This window comes from Schistocerca piceifrons, unplaced genomic scaffold (assembly GCF_021461385.2).
Source record: "Schistocerca piceifrons isolate TAMUIC-IGC-003096 unplaced genomic scaffold, iqSchPice1.1 HiC_scaffold_1137, whole genome shotgun sequence".
Lineage (NCBI taxonomy): Eukaryota > Metazoa > Arthropoda > Insecta > Orthoptera > Acrididae > Schistocerca > Schistocerca piceifrons.
Genome location: NW_025726947.1, coordinates 138,541 through 152,937, shown reverse-complemented (window position 1 = coordinate 152,937; position 14,397 = coordinate 138,541). Strand labels below are relative to the sequence as shown.

Below are 14,397 nucleotides of genomic sequence, written 5' to 3'. Positions count from 1 at the left end.
TGTGTTTCTTTTGCAGAATTGGAAAAACACGACCGTGATAGGATTCGAACCTGCAATCTTCGGATCCGAAGTCCGACGCCTTATCCATTAGGCCACACGGTCACTGGCCGCCAAGTATTCCTTACATTCGTGTCATCTCGAAACGCTCATACCGCTGAGGAATTGTGTTTTCGTTCTACACAGCCGCTGCCTCTTGCTGCTTCCCACCCATTCGTTACATTCAAGCCTTTACGAGACCGACCAAGTAGAGATTGGGAATCAAGACCACACACTTTGTGCATTCGAAATCGAAGGCAGGGCGTCCCTCGCCGCATTTGCTACGATGGCGATTTGCTACTTCTGCAGAAGCGGCGGCGTCGACGACGACGACGACGCTCGCGAGAGGCTCTGTGATATTTGAAAAACACATGTAAAAAATATAAATCAGACTCCGCCTCCCACCCTACGCTGTACCGTTTTGGAAAATGCTTTATCTGCGACATTCGCCTCAATCACATCTGAGAGTAATTCTAAATAAAACACCTGTTGCTAATTGTTCGTCGTTCCAGATACTGCTTGCTATACGGCCACGACGCGCAACTGATTTCGAAAATTCGTTTGCTTCCTGTGAGGATCGAACTCACGACCCCTGGTTTACTAGACCAGTGCTCTGCCACTGAGCTAAAGAGGCGCGGCCTAGCGGTAGTTTTGCGTACTTTGTGCTTACGCTCGTCTGGATCATCAGGCTTAAGCTGACAACACTTCATATTACCGACTAATATTTGCAGCTATGGCGCACCATTACTGCTTGGCTACACATCTCACACGTAACCGATGTGCTCTCCAACCAACACCACTTACATTTCAGAACATGTCTTTGACACATGTCTACGAAATCACCTTCACCTTCAGATACACTTTCCTTGCGTCTGATGGTGACGTAGGCAAAGTTTTAAGTTGCTATTTCCATTACGTCACATTGATCAGAGAAACGGTAATTTACATCTGCAACGGAACAAAATTACGTTCCGCCCAGCGTGGGGCTCGAACCCACGACCCTGAGATTAAGAGTCTCATGCTCTACCGACTGAGCTAGCCGGGCTGCGTCGGTGACTACGTGTCGGGTCGCACGACACACAGTTCTCGTTTCGGTGGGGTGGTCCCATACAGAATCTCTCCATGCTGCCTAATGTTTTCCTAGCGTCACACACGTCACGTACTTCACTTTTATTTCATAATCATTTCTGAGAGGTACAGGAATTGCATGAAAACCTGCAGCGCTAGTGGTGTCAAAATTAACACACATATTTGATTTGACTCAGAAGCCGAACGGGTTACTTTCCGACGCTGTCTTAGATGCGCAAATGCCAGCCAAAACTCGCGGTGACGGCACTCAGCCGACCATTTCGCTAGATAACACCGTTCTGGCTGTGTGTGTATCAAGCTCAAGTGCATCTCCAAGCAGGAAATGGACAACAGCAACATTCAGACGATTTCGTACTGCTCAATAGCTACACTAAAACGGTGTGTTTCTTTTGCAGAATTGGAAAAACACGACCGTGACAGGATTCGAACCTGCAATCTTCGGATCCGAAGTCCGACGCCTTATCCATTAGGCCACACGGTCACTGGCCGCCAAGTATTCCTTACATTCGTGTCATCTCGAAACGCTCATACCGCTGAGGAATTGTGTTTTCGTTCTACACAGCCGCTGCCTCTTGCTGCTTCCCACCCATTCGTTACATTCAAGCCTTTACGAGACCGACCAAGTAGAGATTGGGAATCAAGACCACACACTTTGTGCATTCGAAATCGAAGGCAGGGCGTCCCTCGCCGCATTTGCTACGATGGCGATTTGCTACTTCTGCAGAAGCGGCGGCGTCGACGACGACGACGACGCTCGCGAGAGGCTCTGTGATATTTGAAAAACACATGTAAAAAATATAAATCAGACTCCGCCTCCCACCCTACGCTGTACCGTTTTGGAAAATGCTTTATCTGCGACATTCGCCTCAATCACATCTGAGAGTAATTCTAAATAAAACACCTGTTGCTAATTGTTCGTCGTTCCAGATACTGCTTGCTATACGGCCACGACGCGCAACTGATTTCGAAAATTCGTTTGCTTCCTGTGAGGATCGAACTCACGACCCCTGGTTTACTAGACCAGTGCTCTGCCACTGAGCTAAAGAGGCGCGGCCTAGCGGTAGTTTTGCGTACTTCGTGCTTACGCTCGTCTGGATCATCAGGCTTAAGCTGACAACACTTCATATTACTGACTAATATTTGCAGCTATGGCGCACCATTACTGCTTGGCTACACATCTCACACGTAACCGATGTGCTCTCCAACCAACACCACTTACATTTCAGAACATGTCTTTGACACATGTCTACGAAATCACCTTCACCTTCAGATACACTTTCCTTGCGACTGATGTACACGTAGGCAAAGTTTTAAGTTGCTATTTCCATTACGTCACATTGATCAGAGAAACGGTAATTTACATCTGCAGCGGAACAAAATTACGTTCCGCCCAGCGTGGGGCTCGAACCCACGACCCTGAGATTAAGAGTCTCATGCTCTACCGACTGAGCTAGCCGGGCTGCGTCGGTGACTACGTGTCGGGTCGCACGACACACAGTTCTCGTTTCGGTGGGGTGGTCCCATACAGAATCTCTCCATGCTGCCTAATGTTTTCCTAGCGTCACACACGTCACGTACTTCACTTTTATTTCATAATCATTTCTGAGAGGTACAGGAATTGCATGAAAACCTGCAGCGCTAGTGGTGTCAAAATTAACACACATATTTGATTTGACTCAGAAGCCGAACGGGTTACTTTCCGACGCTGTCTTAGATGCGCAAATGCCAGCCAAAACTCGCGGTGACGGCACTCAGCCGACCATTTCGCTAGATAACACCGTTCTGGCTGTGTGTGTATCAAGCTCAAGTGCATCTCCAAGCAGGAAATGGACAACAGCAACATTCAGACGATTTCGTACTGCTCAATAGCTACACTAAAACGGTGTGTTTCTTTTGCAGAATTGGAAAAACACGACCGTGACAGGATTCGAACCTGCAATCTTCGGATCCGCAGTCCGACGCCTTATCCATTAGGCCACACGGTCACTGGCCGCCAAGTATTCCTTACATTCGTGTCATCTCGAAACGCTCATACCGCTGAGGAATTGTGTTTTCGTTCTACACAGCCGCTGCCTCTTGCTGCTTCCCACCCATTCGTTACATTCAAGCCTTTACGAGACCGACCAAGTAGAGATTGGGAATCAAGACCACACACTTTGTGCATTCGAAATCGAAGGCAGGGCGTCCCTCGCCGCATTTGCTACGATGGCGATTTGCTACTTCTGCAGAAGCGGCGGCGTCGACGACGACGACGACGACGCTCGCGAGAGGCTCTGTGATATTTGAAAAACACATGTAAAAAATATAAATCAGACTCCGCCTCCCACCCTACGCTGTACCGTTTTGGAAAATGCTTTATCTGCGACATTCGCCTCAATCACATCTGAGAGTAATTCTAAATAAAACACCTGTTGCTAATTGTTCGTCGTTCCAGATACTGCTTGCTATACGGCCACGACGCGCAACTGATTTCGAAAATTCGTTTGCTTCCTGTGAGGATCGAACTCACGACCCCTGGTTTACTAGACCAGTGCTCTGCCACTGAGCTAAAGAGGCGCGGCCTAGCGGTAGTTTTGCGTACTTTGTGCTTACGCTCGTCTGGATCATCAGGCTTAAGCTGACAACACTTCATATTACCGACTAATATTTGCAGCTATGGCGCACCATTACTGCTTGGCTACACATCTCACACGTAACCGATGTGCTCTCCAACCAACACCACTTACATTTCAGAACATGTCTTTGACACATGTCTACGAAATCACCTTCACCTTCAGATACACTTTCCTTGCGTCTGATGGTGACGTAGGCAAAGTTTTAAGTTGCTATTTCCATTACGTCACATTGATCAGAGAAACGGTAATTTACATCTGCAACGGAACAAAATTACGTTCCGCCCAGCGTGGGGCTCGAACCCACGACCCTGAGATTAAGAGTCTCATGCTCTACCGACTGAGCTAGCCGGGCTGCGTCGGTGACTACGTGTCGGGTCGCACGACACACAGTTCTCGTTTCGGTGGGGTGGTCCCATACAGAATCTCTCCATGCTGCCTAATGTTTTCCTAGCGTCACACACGTCACGTACTTCACTTTTATTTCATAATCATTTCTGAGAGGTACAGGAATTGCATGAAAACCTGCAGCGCTAGTGGTGTCAAAATTAACACACATATTTGATTTGACTCAGAAGCCGAACGGGTTACTTTCCGACGCTGTCTTAGATGCGCAAATGCCAGCCAAAACTCGCGGTGACGGCACTCAGCCGACCATTTCGCTAGATAACACCGTTCTGGCTGTGTGTGTATCAAGCTCAAGTGCATCTCCAAGCAGGAAATGGACAACAGCAACATTCAGACGATTTCGTACTGCTCAATAGCTACACTAAAACGGTGTGTTTCTTTTGCAGAATTGGAAAAACACGACCGTGACAGGATTCGAACCTGCAATCTTCGGATCCGAAGTCCGACGCCTTATCCATTAGGCCACACGGTCACTGGCCGCCAAGTATTCCTTACATTCGTGTCATCTCGAAACGCTCATACCGCTGAGGAATTGTGTTTTCGTTCTACACAGCCGCTGCCTCTTGCTGCTTCCCACCCATTCGTTACATTCAAGCCTTTACGAGACCGACCAAGTAGAGATTGGGAATCAAGACCACACACTTTGTGCATTCGAAATCGAAGGCAGGGCGTCCCTCGCCGCATTTGCTACGATGGCGATTTGCTACTTCTGCAGAAGCGGCGGCGTCGACGACGACGACGACGCTCGCGAGAGGCTCTGTGATATTTGAAAAACACATGTAAAAAATATAAATCAGACTCCGCCTCCCACCCTACGCTGTACCGTTTTGGAAAATGCTTTATCTGCGACATTCGCCTCAATCACATCTGAGAGTAATTCTAAATAAAACACCTGTTGCTAATTGTTCGTCGTTCCAGATACTGCTTGCTATACGGCCACGACGCGCAACTGATTTCGAAAATTCGTTTGCTTCCTGTGAGGATCGAACTCACGACCCCTGGTTTACTAGACCAGTGCTCTGCCACTGAGCTAAAGAGGCGCGGCCTAGCGGTAGTTTTGCGTACTTCGTGCTTACGCTCGTCTGGATCATCAGGCTTAAGCTGACAACACTTCATATTACTGACTAATATTTGCAGCTATGGCGCACCATTACTGCTTGGCTACACATCTCACACGTAACCGATGTGCTCTCCAACCAACACCACTTACATTTCAGAACATGTCTTTGACACATGTCTACGAAATCACCTTCACCTTCAGATACACTTTCCTTGCGACTGATGTACACGTAGGCAAAGTTTTAAGTTGCTATTTCCATTACGTCACATTGATCAGAGAAACGGTAATTTACATCTGCAGCGGAACAAAATTACGTTCCGCCCAGCGTGGGGCTCGAACCCACGACCCTGAGATTAAGAGTCTCATGCTCTACCGACTGAGCTAGCCGGGCTGCGTCGGTGACTACGTGTCGGGTCGCACGACACACAGTTCTCGTTTCGGTGGGGTGGTCCCATACAGAATCTCTCCATGCTGCCTAATGTTTTCCTAGCGTCACACACGTCACGTACTTCACTTTTATTTCATAATCATTTCTGAGAGGTACAGGAATTGCATGAAAACCTGCAGCGCTAGTGGTGTCAAAATTAACACACATATTTGATTTGACTCAGAAGCCGAACGGGTTACTTTCCGACGCTGTCTTAGATGCGCAAATGCCAGCCAAAACTCGCGGTGACGGCACTCAGCCGACCATTTCGCTAGATAACACCGTTCTGGCTGTGTGTGTATCAAGCTCAAGTGCATCTCCAAGCAGGAAATGGACAACAGCAACATTCAGACGATTTCGTACTGCTCAATAGCTACACTAAAACGGTGTGTTTCTTTTGCAGAATTGGAAAAACACGACCGTGATAGGATTCGAACCTGCAATCTTCGGATCCGAAGTCCGACGCCTTATCCATTAGGCCACACGGTCACTGGCCGCCAAGTATTCCTTACATTCGTGTCATCTCGAAACGCTCATACCGCTGAGGAATTGTGTTTTCGTTCTACACAGCCGCTGCCTCTTGCTGCTTCCCACCCATTCGTTACATTCAAGCCTTTACGAGACCGACCAAGTAGAGATTGGGAATCAAGACCACACACTTTGTGCATTCGAAATCGAAGGCAGGGCGTCCCTCGCCGCATTTGCTACGATGGCGATTTGCTACTTCTGCAGAAGCGGCGGCGTCGACGACGACGACGACGCTCGCGAGAGGCTCTGTGATATTTGAAAAACACATGTAAAAAATATAAATCAGACTCCGCCTCCCACCCTACGCTGTACCGTTTTGGAAAATGCTTTATCTGCGACATTCGCCTCAATCACATCTGAGAGTAATTCTAAATAAAACACCTGTTGCTAATTGTTCGTCGTTCCAGATACTGCTTGCTATACGGCCACGACGCGCAACTGATTTCGAAAATTCGTTTGCTTCCTGTGAGGATCGAACTCACGACCCCTGGTTTACTAGACCAGTGCTCTGCCACTGAGCTAAAGAGGCGCGGCCTAGCGGTAGTTTTGCGTACTTTGTGCTTACGCTCGTCTGGATCATCAGGCTTAAGCTGACAACACTTCATATTACCGACTAATATTTGCAGCTATGGCGCACCATTACTGCTTGGCTACACATCTCACACGTAACCGATGTGCTCTCCAACCAACACCACTTACATTTCAGAACATGTCTTTGACACATGTCTACGAAATCACCTTCACCTTCAGATACACTTTCCTTGCGTCTGATGGTGACGTAGGCAAAGTTTTAAGTTGCTATTTCCATTACGTCACATTGATCAGAGAAACGGTAATTTACATCTGCAACGGAACAAAATTACGTTCCGCCCAGCGTGGGGCTCGAACCCACGACCCTGAGATTAAGAGTCTCATGCTCTACCGACTGAGCTAGCCGGGCTGCGTCGGTGACTACGTGTCGGGTCGCACGACACACAGTTCTCGTTTCGGTGGGGTGGTCCCATACAGAATCTCTCCATGCTGCCTAATGTTTTCCTAGCGTCACACACGTCACGTACTTCACTTTTATTTCATAATCATTTCTGAGAGGTACAGGAATTGCATGAAAACCTGCAGCGCTAGTGGTGTCAAAATTAACACACATATTTGATTTGACTCAGAAGCCGAACGGGTTACTTTCCGACGCTGTCTTAGATGCGCAAATGCCAGCCAAAACTCGCGGTGACGGCACTCAGCCGACCATTTCGCTAGATAACACCGTTCTGGCTGTGTGTGTATCAAGCTCAAGTGCATCTCCAAGCAGGAAATGGACAACAGCAACATTCAGACGATTTCGTACTGCTCAATAGCTACACTAAAACGGTGTGTTTCTTTTGCAGAATTGGAAAAACACGACCGTGACAGGATTCGAACCTGCAATCTTCGGATCCGAAGTCCGACGCCTTATCCATTAGGCCACACGGTCACTGGCCGCCAAGTATTCCTTACATTCGTGTCATCTCGAAACGCTCATACCGCTGAGGAATTGTGTTTTCGTTCTACACAGCCGCTGCCTCTTGCTGCTTCCCACCCATTCGTTACATTCAAGCCTTTACGAGACCGACCAAGTAGAGATTGGGAATCAAGACCACACACTTTGTGCATTCGAAATCGAAGGCAGGGCGTCCCTCGCCGCATTTGCTACGATGGCGATTTGCTACTTCTGCAGAAGCGGCGGCGTCGACGACGACGACGACGCTCGCGAGAGGCTCTGTGATATTTGAAAAACACATGTAAAAAATATAAATCAGACTCCGCCTCCCACCCTACGCTGTACCGTTTTGGAAAATGCTTTATCTGCGACATTCGCCTCAATCACATCTGAGAGTAATTCTAAATAAAACACCTGTTGCTAATTGTTCGTCGTTCCAGATACTGCTTGCTATACGGCCACGACGCGCAACTGATTTCGAAAATTCGTTTGCTTCCTGTGAGGATCGAACTCACGACCCCTGGTTTACTAGACCAGTGCTCTGCCACTGAGCTAAAGAGGCGCGGCCTAGCGGTAGTTTTGCGTACTTCGTGCTTACGCTCGTCTGGATCATCAGGCTTAAGCTGACAACACTTCATATTACTGACTAATATTTGCAGCTATGGCGCACCATTACTGCTTGGCTACACATCTCACACGTAACCGATGTGCTCTCCAACCAACACCACTTACATTTCAGAACATGTCTTTGACACATGTCTACGAAATCACCTTCACCTTCAGATACACTTTCCTTGCGACTGATGTACACGTAGGCAAAGTTTTAAGTTGCTATTTCCATTACGTCACATTGATCAGAGAAACGGTAATTTACATCTGCAGCGGAACAAAATTACGTTCCGCCCAGCGTGGGGCTCGAACCCACGACCCTGAGATTAAGAGTCTCATGCTCTACCGACTGAGCTAGCCGGGCTGCGTCGGTGACTACGTGTCGGGTCGCACGACACACAGTTCTCGTTTCGGTGGGGTGGTCCCATACAGAATCTCTCCATGCTGCCTAATGTTTTCCTAGCGTCACACACGTCACGTACTTCACTTTTATTTCATAATCATTTCTGAGAGGTACAGGAATTGCATGAAAACCTGCAGCGCTAGTGGTGTCAAAATTAACACACATATTTGATTTGACTCAGAAGCCGAACGGGTTACTTTCCGACGCTGTCTTAGATGCGCAAATGCCAGCCAAAACTCGCGGTGACGGCACTCAGCCGACCATTTCGCTAGATAACACCGTTCTGGCTGTGTGTGTATCAAGCTCAAGTGCATCTCCAAGCAGGAAATGGACAACAGCAACATTCAGACGATTTCGTACTGCTCAATAGCTACACTAAAACGGTGTGTTTCTTTTGCAGAATTGGAAAAACACGACCGTGACAGGATTCGAACCTGCAATCTTCGGATCCGAAGTCCGACGCCTTATCCATTAGGCCACACGGTCACTGGCCGCCAAGTATTCCTTACATTCGTGTCATCTCGAAACGCTCATACCGCTGAGGAATTGTGTTTTCGTTCTACACAGCCGCTGCCTCTTGCTGCTTCCCACCCATTCGTTACATTCAAGCCTTTACGAGACCGACCAAGTAGAGATTGGGAATCAAGACCACACACTTTGTGCATTCGAAATCGAAGGCAGGGCGTCCCTCGCCGCATTTGCTACGATGGCGATTTGCTACTTCTGCAGAAGCGGCGGCGTCGACGACGACGACGACGCTCGCGAGAGGCTCTGTGATATTTGAAAAACACATGTAAAAAATATAAATCAGACTCCGCCTCCCACCCTACGCTGTACCGTTTTGGAAAATGCTTTATCTGCGACATTCGCCTCAATCACATCTGAGAGTAATTCTAAATAAAACACCTGTTGCTAATTGTTCGTCGTTCCAGATACTGCTTGCTATACGGCCACGACGCGCAACTGATTTCGAAAATTCGTTTGCTTCCTGTGAGGATCGAACTCACGACCCCTGGTTTACTAGACCAGTGCTCTGCCACTGAGCTAAAGAGGCGCGGCCTAGCGGTAGTTTTGCGTACTTCGTGCTTACGCTCGTCTGGATCATCAGGCTTAAGCTGACAACACTTCATATTACTGACTAATATTTGCAGCTATGGCGCACCATTACTGCTTGGCTACACATCTCACACGTAACCGATGTGCTCTCCAACCAACACCACTTACATTTCAGAACATGTCTTTGACACATGTCTACGAAATCACCTTCACCTTCAGATACACTTTCCTTGCGACTGATGTACACGTAGGCAAAGTTTTAAGTTGCTATTTCCATTACGTCACATTGATCAGAGAAACGGTAATTTACATCTGCAGCGGAACAAAATTACGTTCCGCCCAGCGTGGGGCTCGAACCCACGACCCTGAGATTAAGAGTCTCATGCTCTACCGACTGAGCTAGCCGGGCTGCGTCGGTGACTACGTGTCGGGTCGCACGACACACAGTTCTCGTTTCGGTGGGGTGGTCCCATACAGAATCTCTCCATGCTGCCTAATGTTTTCCTAGCGTCACACACGTCACGTACTTCACTTTTATTTCATAATCATTTCTGAGAGGTACAGGAATTGCATGAAAACCTGCAGCGCTAGTGGTGTCAAAATTAACACACATATTTGATTTGACTCAGAAGCCGAACGGGTTACTTTCCGACGCTGTCTTAGATGCGCAAATGCCAGCCAAAACTCGCGGTGACGGCACTCAGCCGACCATTTCGCTAGATAACACCGTTCTGGCTGTGTGTGTATCAAGCTCAAGTGCATCTCCAAGCAGGAAATGGACAACAGCAACATTCAGACGATTTCGTACTGCTCAATAGCTACACTAAAACGGTGTGTTTCTTTTGCAGAATTGGAAAAACACGACCGTGACAGGATTCGAACCTGCAATCTTCGGATCCGAAGTCCGACGCCTTATCCATTAGGCCACACGGTCACTGGCCGCCAAGTATTCCTTACATTCGTGTCATCTCGAAACGCTCATACCGCTGAGGAATTGTGTTTTCGTTCTACACAGCCGCTGCCTCTTGCTGCTTCCCACCCATTCGTTACATTCAAGCCTTTACGAGACCGACCAAGTAGAGATTGGGAATCAAGACCACACACTTTGTGCATTCGAAATCGAAGGCAGGGCGTCCCTCGCCGCATTTGCTACGATGGCGATTTGCTACTTCTGCAGAAGCGGCGGCGGCGACGACGACGACGCTCGCGAGAGGCTCTGTGATATTTGAAAAACACATCTAAAAAATATAATTCAGACTGCCGCCTCCCACCCTACGCTGTACCGCTTTGGAAAATGCTTTATCTGCGACATTCGCCTCAATCACATCTGAGAGTAATTCTAAATAAAACACCTGTTGCTAATTGTTCGTCGTTCCAGATACTGCTTGCTATACGGCCACGACGCGCAACTGATTTCGAAAATTCGTTTGCTTCCTGTGAGGATCGAACTCACGACCCCTGGTTTACTAGACCAGTGCTCTGCCACTGAGCTAAAGAGGCGCGGCCTAGCGGTAGTTTTGCGTACTTCGTGCTTACGCTCGTCTGGATCATCAGGCTTAAGCTGACAACACTTCATATTACTGACTAATATTTGCAGCTATGGCGCACCATTACTGCTTGGCTACACATCTCACACGTAACCGATGTGCTCTCCAACCAACACCACTTACATTTCAGAACATGTCTTTGACACATGTCTACGAAATCACCTTCACCTTCAGATACACTTTCCTTGCGACTGATGTACACGTAGGCAAAGTTTTAAGTTGCTATTTCCATTACGTCACATTGATCAGAGAAACGGTAATTTACATCTGCAGCGGAACAAAATTACGTTCCGCCCAGCGTGGGGCTCGAACCCACGACCCTGAGATTAAGAGTCTCATGCTCTACCGACTGAGCTAGCCGGGCTGCGTCGGTGACTACGTGTCGGGTCGCACGACACACAGTTCTCGTTTCGGTGGGGTGGTCCCATACAGAATCTCTCCATGCTGCCTAATGTTTTCCTAGCGTCACACACGTCACGTACTTCACTTTTATTTCATAATCATTTCTGAGAGGTACAGGAATTGCATGAAAACCTGCAGCGCTAGTGGTGTCAAAATTAACACACATATTTGATTTGACTCAGAAGCCGAACGGGTTACTTTCCGACGCTGTCTTAGATGCGCAAATGCCAGCCAAAACTCGCGGTGACGGCACTCAGCCGACCATTTCGCTAGATAACACCGTTCTGGCTGTGTGTGTATCAAGCTCAAGTGCATCTCCAAGCAGGAAATGGACAACAGCAACATTCAGACGATTTCGTACTGCTCAATAGCTACACTAAAACGGTGTGTTTCTTTTGCAGAATTGGAAAAACACGACCGTGATAGGATTCGAACCTGCAATCTTCGGATCCGAAGTCCGACGCCTTATCCATTAGGCCACACGGTCACTGGCCGCCAAGTATTCCTTACATCCGTGTCATCTCGAAACGCTCATACCGCTGAGGAATTGTGTTTTCGTTCTACACAGCCGCTGCCTCTTGCTGCTTCCCACCCATTCGTTACATTCAAGCCTTTACGAGACCGACCAAGTAGAGATTGGGAATCAAGACCACACACTTTGTGCATTCGAAATCGAAGGCAGGGCGTCCCTCGCCGCATTTGCTACGATGGCGATTTGCTACTTCTGCAGAAGCGGCGGCGTCGACGACGACGACGACGCTCGCGAGAGGCTCTGTGATATTTGAAAAACACATGTAAAAAATATAAATCAGACTCCGCCTCCCACCCTACGCTGTACCGTTTTGGAAAATGCTTTATCTGCGACATTCGCCTCAATCACATCTGAGAGTAATTCTAAATAAAACACCTGTTGCTAATTGTTCGTCGTTCCAGATACTGCTTGCTATACGGCCACGACGCGCAACTGATTTCGAAAATTCGTTTGCTTCCTGTGAGGATCGAACTCACGACCCCTGGTTTACTAGACCAGTGCTCTGCCACTGAGCTAAAGAGGCGCGGCCTAGCGGTAGTTTTGCGTACTTCGTGCTTACGCTCGTCTGGATCATCAGGCTTAAGCTGACAACACTTCATATTACCGACTAATATTTGCAGCTATGGCGCACCATTACTGCTTGGCTACACATCTCACACGTAACCGATGTGCTCTCCAACCAACACCACTTACATTTCAGAACATGTCTTTGACACATGTCTACGAAATCACCTTCACCTTCAGATACACTTTCCTTGCGTCTGATGGTGACGTAGGCAAAGTTTTAAGTTGCTATTTCCATTACGTCACATTGATCAGAGAAACGGTAATTTACATCTGCAACGGAACAAAATTACGTTCCGTCCAGCGTGGGGCTCGAACCCACGACCCTGAGATTAAGAGTCTCATGCTCTACCGACTGAGCTAGCCGGGCTGCGTCGGTGACTACGTGTCGGGTCGCACGACACACAGTTCTCGTTTCGGTGGGGTGGTCCCATACAGAATCTCTCCATGCTGCCTAATGTTTTCCTAGCGTCACACACGTCACGTACTTCACTTTTATTTCATAATCATTTCTGAGAGGTACAGGAATTGCATGAAAACCTGCAGCGCTAGTGGTGTCAAAATTAACACACATATTTGATTTGACTCAGAAGCCGAACGGGTTACTTTCCGACGCTGTCTTAGATGCGCAAATGCCAGCCAAAACTCGCGGTGACGGCACTCAGCCGACCATTTCGCTAGATAACACCGTTCTGGCTGTGTGTGTATCAAGCTCAAGTGCATCTCCAAGCAGGAAATGGACAACAGCAACATTCAGACGATTTCGTACTGCTCAATAGCTACACTAAAACGGTGTGTTTCTTTTGCAGAATTGGAAAAACACGACCGTGACAGGATTCGAACCTGCAATCTTCGGATCCGAAGTCCGACGCCTTATCCATTAGGCCACACGGTCACTGGCCGCCAAGTATTCCTTACATTCGTGTCATCTCGAAACGCTCATACCGCTGAGGAATTGTGTTTTCGTTCTACACAGCCGCTGCCTCTTGCTGCTTCCCACCCATTCGTTACATTCAAGCCTTTACGAGACCGACCAAGTAGAGATTGGGAATCAAGACCACACACTTTGTGCATTCGAAATCGAAGGCAGGGCGTCCCTCGCCGCATTTGCTACGATGGCGATTTGCTACTTCTGCAGAAGCGGCGGCGTCGACGACGACGACGACGCTCGCGAGAGGCTCTGTGATATTTGAAAAACACATGTAAAAAATATAAATCAGACTCCGCCTCCCACCCTACGCTGTACCGTTTTGGAAAATGCTTTATCTGCGACATTCGCCTCAATCACATCTGAGAGTAATTCTAAATAAAACACCTGTTGCTAATTGTTCGTCGTTCCAGATACTGCTTGCTATACGGCCACGACGCGCAACTGATTTCGAAAATTCGTTTGCTTCCTGTGAGGATCGAACTCACGACCCCTGGTTTACTAGACCAGTGCTCTGCCACTGAGCTAAAGAGGCGCGGCCTAGCGGTAGTTTTGCGTACTTCGTGCTTACGCTCGTCTGGATCATCAGGCTTAAGCTGACAACACTTCATATTACTGACTAATATTTGCAGCTATGGCGCACCATTACTGCTTGGCTACACATCTCACACGTAACCGATGTGCTCTCCAACCAACACCACTTACATTTCAGAACATGTCTTTGA

The 14,397-nt window shown here is 48.1% G+C and overlaps 29 non-coding genes across 29 annotated transcripts; all 29 read right to left on the bottom strand.

Moving 5' to 3' along the window:
• Window positions 1-29: 29 nt before the first annotated feature.
• Trnar-ucg lies at window positions 30-102 on the bottom strand. Its single transcript has one exon. It is a non-coding gene; the product is annotated as a tRNA-Arg (tRNA).
• Window positions 103-598: 496 nt separating this feature from the next.
• On the bottom strand, window positions 599-670 carry Trnat-agu. The gene has a single exon. It is a non-coding gene; the product is annotated as a tRNA-Thr (tRNA).
• Window positions 671-1,008: 338 nt separating this feature from the next.
• On the bottom strand, window positions 1,009-1,081 carry Trnak-cuu. The gene has a single exon. It is a non-coding gene; the product is annotated as a tRNA-Lys (tRNA).
• Window positions 1,082-1,533: 452 nt separating this feature from the next.
• On the bottom strand, window positions 1,534-1,606 carry Trnar-ucg. The gene has a single exon. It is a non-coding gene; the product is annotated as a tRNA-Arg (tRNA).
• A 496-nt stretch (window positions 1,607-2,102) lies between these two features.
• Trnat-agu lies at window positions 2,103-2,174 on the bottom strand. The gene has a single exon. It is a non-coding gene; the product is annotated as a tRNA-Thr (tRNA).
• A 338-nt stretch (window positions 2,175-2,512) lies between these two features.
• Trnak-cuu lies at window positions 2,513-2,585 on the bottom strand. Its single transcript has one exon. It is a non-coding gene; the product is annotated as a tRNA-Lys (tRNA).
• A 452-nt stretch (window positions 2,586-3,037) lies between these two features.
• Window positions 3,038-3,110, bottom strand: Trnar-gcg. The gene has a single exon. It is a non-coding gene; the product is annotated as a tRNA-Arg (tRNA).
• A 499-nt stretch (window positions 3,111-3,609) lies between these two features.
• On the bottom strand, window positions 3,610-3,681 carry Trnat-agu. The gene has a single exon. It is a non-coding gene; the product is annotated as a tRNA-Thr (tRNA).
• Window positions 3,682-4,019: 338 nt separating this feature from the next.
• On the bottom strand, window positions 4,020-4,092 carry Trnak-cuu. Its single transcript has one exon. It is a non-coding gene; the product is annotated as a tRNA-Lys (tRNA).
• Window positions 4,093-4,544: 452 nt separating this feature from the next.
• Trnar-ucg lies at window positions 4,545-4,617 on the bottom strand. Its single transcript has one exon. It is a non-coding gene; the product is annotated as a tRNA-Arg (tRNA).
• A 496-nt stretch (window positions 4,618-5,113) lies between these two features.
• Window positions 5,114-5,185, bottom strand: Trnat-agu. The gene has a single exon. It is a non-coding gene; the product is annotated as a tRNA-Thr (tRNA).
• Window positions 5,186-5,523: 338 nt separating this feature from the next.
• Window positions 5,524-5,596, bottom strand: Trnak-cuu. The gene has a single exon. It is a non-coding gene; the product is annotated as a tRNA-Lys (tRNA).
• Window positions 5,597-6,048: 452 nt separating this feature from the next.
• Trnar-ucg lies at window positions 6,049-6,121 on the bottom strand. The gene has a single exon. It is a non-coding gene; the product is annotated as a tRNA-Arg (tRNA).
• A 496-nt stretch (window positions 6,122-6,617) lies between these two features.
• Window positions 6,618-6,689, bottom strand: Trnat-agu. Its single transcript has one exon. It is a non-coding gene; the product is annotated as a tRNA-Thr (tRNA).
• A 338-nt stretch (window positions 6,690-7,027) lies between these two features.
• On the bottom strand, window positions 7,028-7,100 carry Trnak-cuu. Its single transcript has one exon. It is a non-coding gene; the product is annotated as a tRNA-Lys (tRNA).
• Window positions 7,101-7,552: 452 nt separating this feature from the next.
• Window positions 7,553-7,625, bottom strand: Trnar-ucg. The gene has a single exon. It is a non-coding gene; the product is annotated as a tRNA-Arg (tRNA).
• A 496-nt stretch (window positions 7,626-8,121) lies between these two features.
• Window positions 8,122-8,193, bottom strand: Trnat-agu. Its single transcript has one exon. It is a non-coding gene; the product is annotated as a tRNA-Thr (tRNA).
• Window positions 8,194-8,531: 338 nt separating this feature from the next.
• Window positions 8,532-8,604, bottom strand: Trnak-cuu. Its single transcript has one exon. It is a non-coding gene; the product is annotated as a tRNA-Lys (tRNA).
• A 452-nt stretch (window positions 8,605-9,056) lies between these two features.
• Trnar-ucg lies at window positions 9,057-9,129 on the bottom strand. Its single transcript has one exon. It is a non-coding gene; the product is annotated as a tRNA-Arg (tRNA).
• A 496-nt stretch (window positions 9,130-9,625) lies between these two features.
• Window positions 9,626-9,697, bottom strand: Trnat-agu. Its single transcript has one exon. It is a non-coding gene; the product is annotated as a tRNA-Thr (tRNA).
• A 338-nt stretch (window positions 9,698-10,035) lies between these two features.
• Trnak-cuu lies at window positions 10,036-10,108 on the bottom strand. The gene has a single exon. It is a non-coding gene; the product is annotated as a tRNA-Lys (tRNA).
• A 452-nt stretch (window positions 10,109-10,560) lies between these two features.
• Trnar-ucg lies at window positions 10,561-10,633 on the bottom strand. Its single transcript has one exon. It is a non-coding gene; the product is annotated as a tRNA-Arg (tRNA).
• Window positions 10,634-11,127: 494 nt separating this feature from the next.
• Trnat-agu lies at window positions 11,128-11,199 on the bottom strand. The gene has a single exon. It is a non-coding gene; the product is annotated as a tRNA-Thr (tRNA).
• Window positions 11,200-11,537: 338 nt separating this feature from the next.
• On the bottom strand, window positions 11,538-11,610 carry Trnak-cuu. The gene has a single exon. It is a non-coding gene; the product is annotated as a tRNA-Lys (tRNA).
• Window positions 11,611-12,062: 452 nt separating this feature from the next.
• Trnar-ucg lies at window positions 12,063-12,135 on the bottom strand. The gene has a single exon. It is a non-coding gene; the product is annotated as a tRNA-Arg (tRNA).
• Window positions 12,136-12,631: 496 nt separating this feature from the next.
• Trnat-agu lies at window positions 12,632-12,703 on the bottom strand. Its single transcript has one exon. It is a non-coding gene; the product is annotated as a tRNA-Thr (tRNA).
• Window positions 12,704-13,041: 338 nt separating this feature from the next.
• Trnak-cuu lies at window positions 13,042-13,114 on the bottom strand. The gene has a single exon. It is a non-coding gene; the product is annotated as a tRNA-Lys (tRNA).
• Window positions 13,115-13,566: 452 nt separating this feature from the next.
• Window positions 13,567-13,639, bottom strand: Trnar-ucg. Its single transcript has one exon. It is a non-coding gene; the product is annotated as a tRNA-Arg (tRNA).
• Window positions 13,640-14,135: 496 nt separating this feature from the next.
• On the bottom strand, window positions 14,136-14,207 carry Trnat-agu. Its single transcript has one exon. It is a non-coding gene; the product is annotated as a tRNA-Thr (tRNA).
• Between the last annotated feature and the right edge of the window lie 190 nt (window positions 14,208-14,397).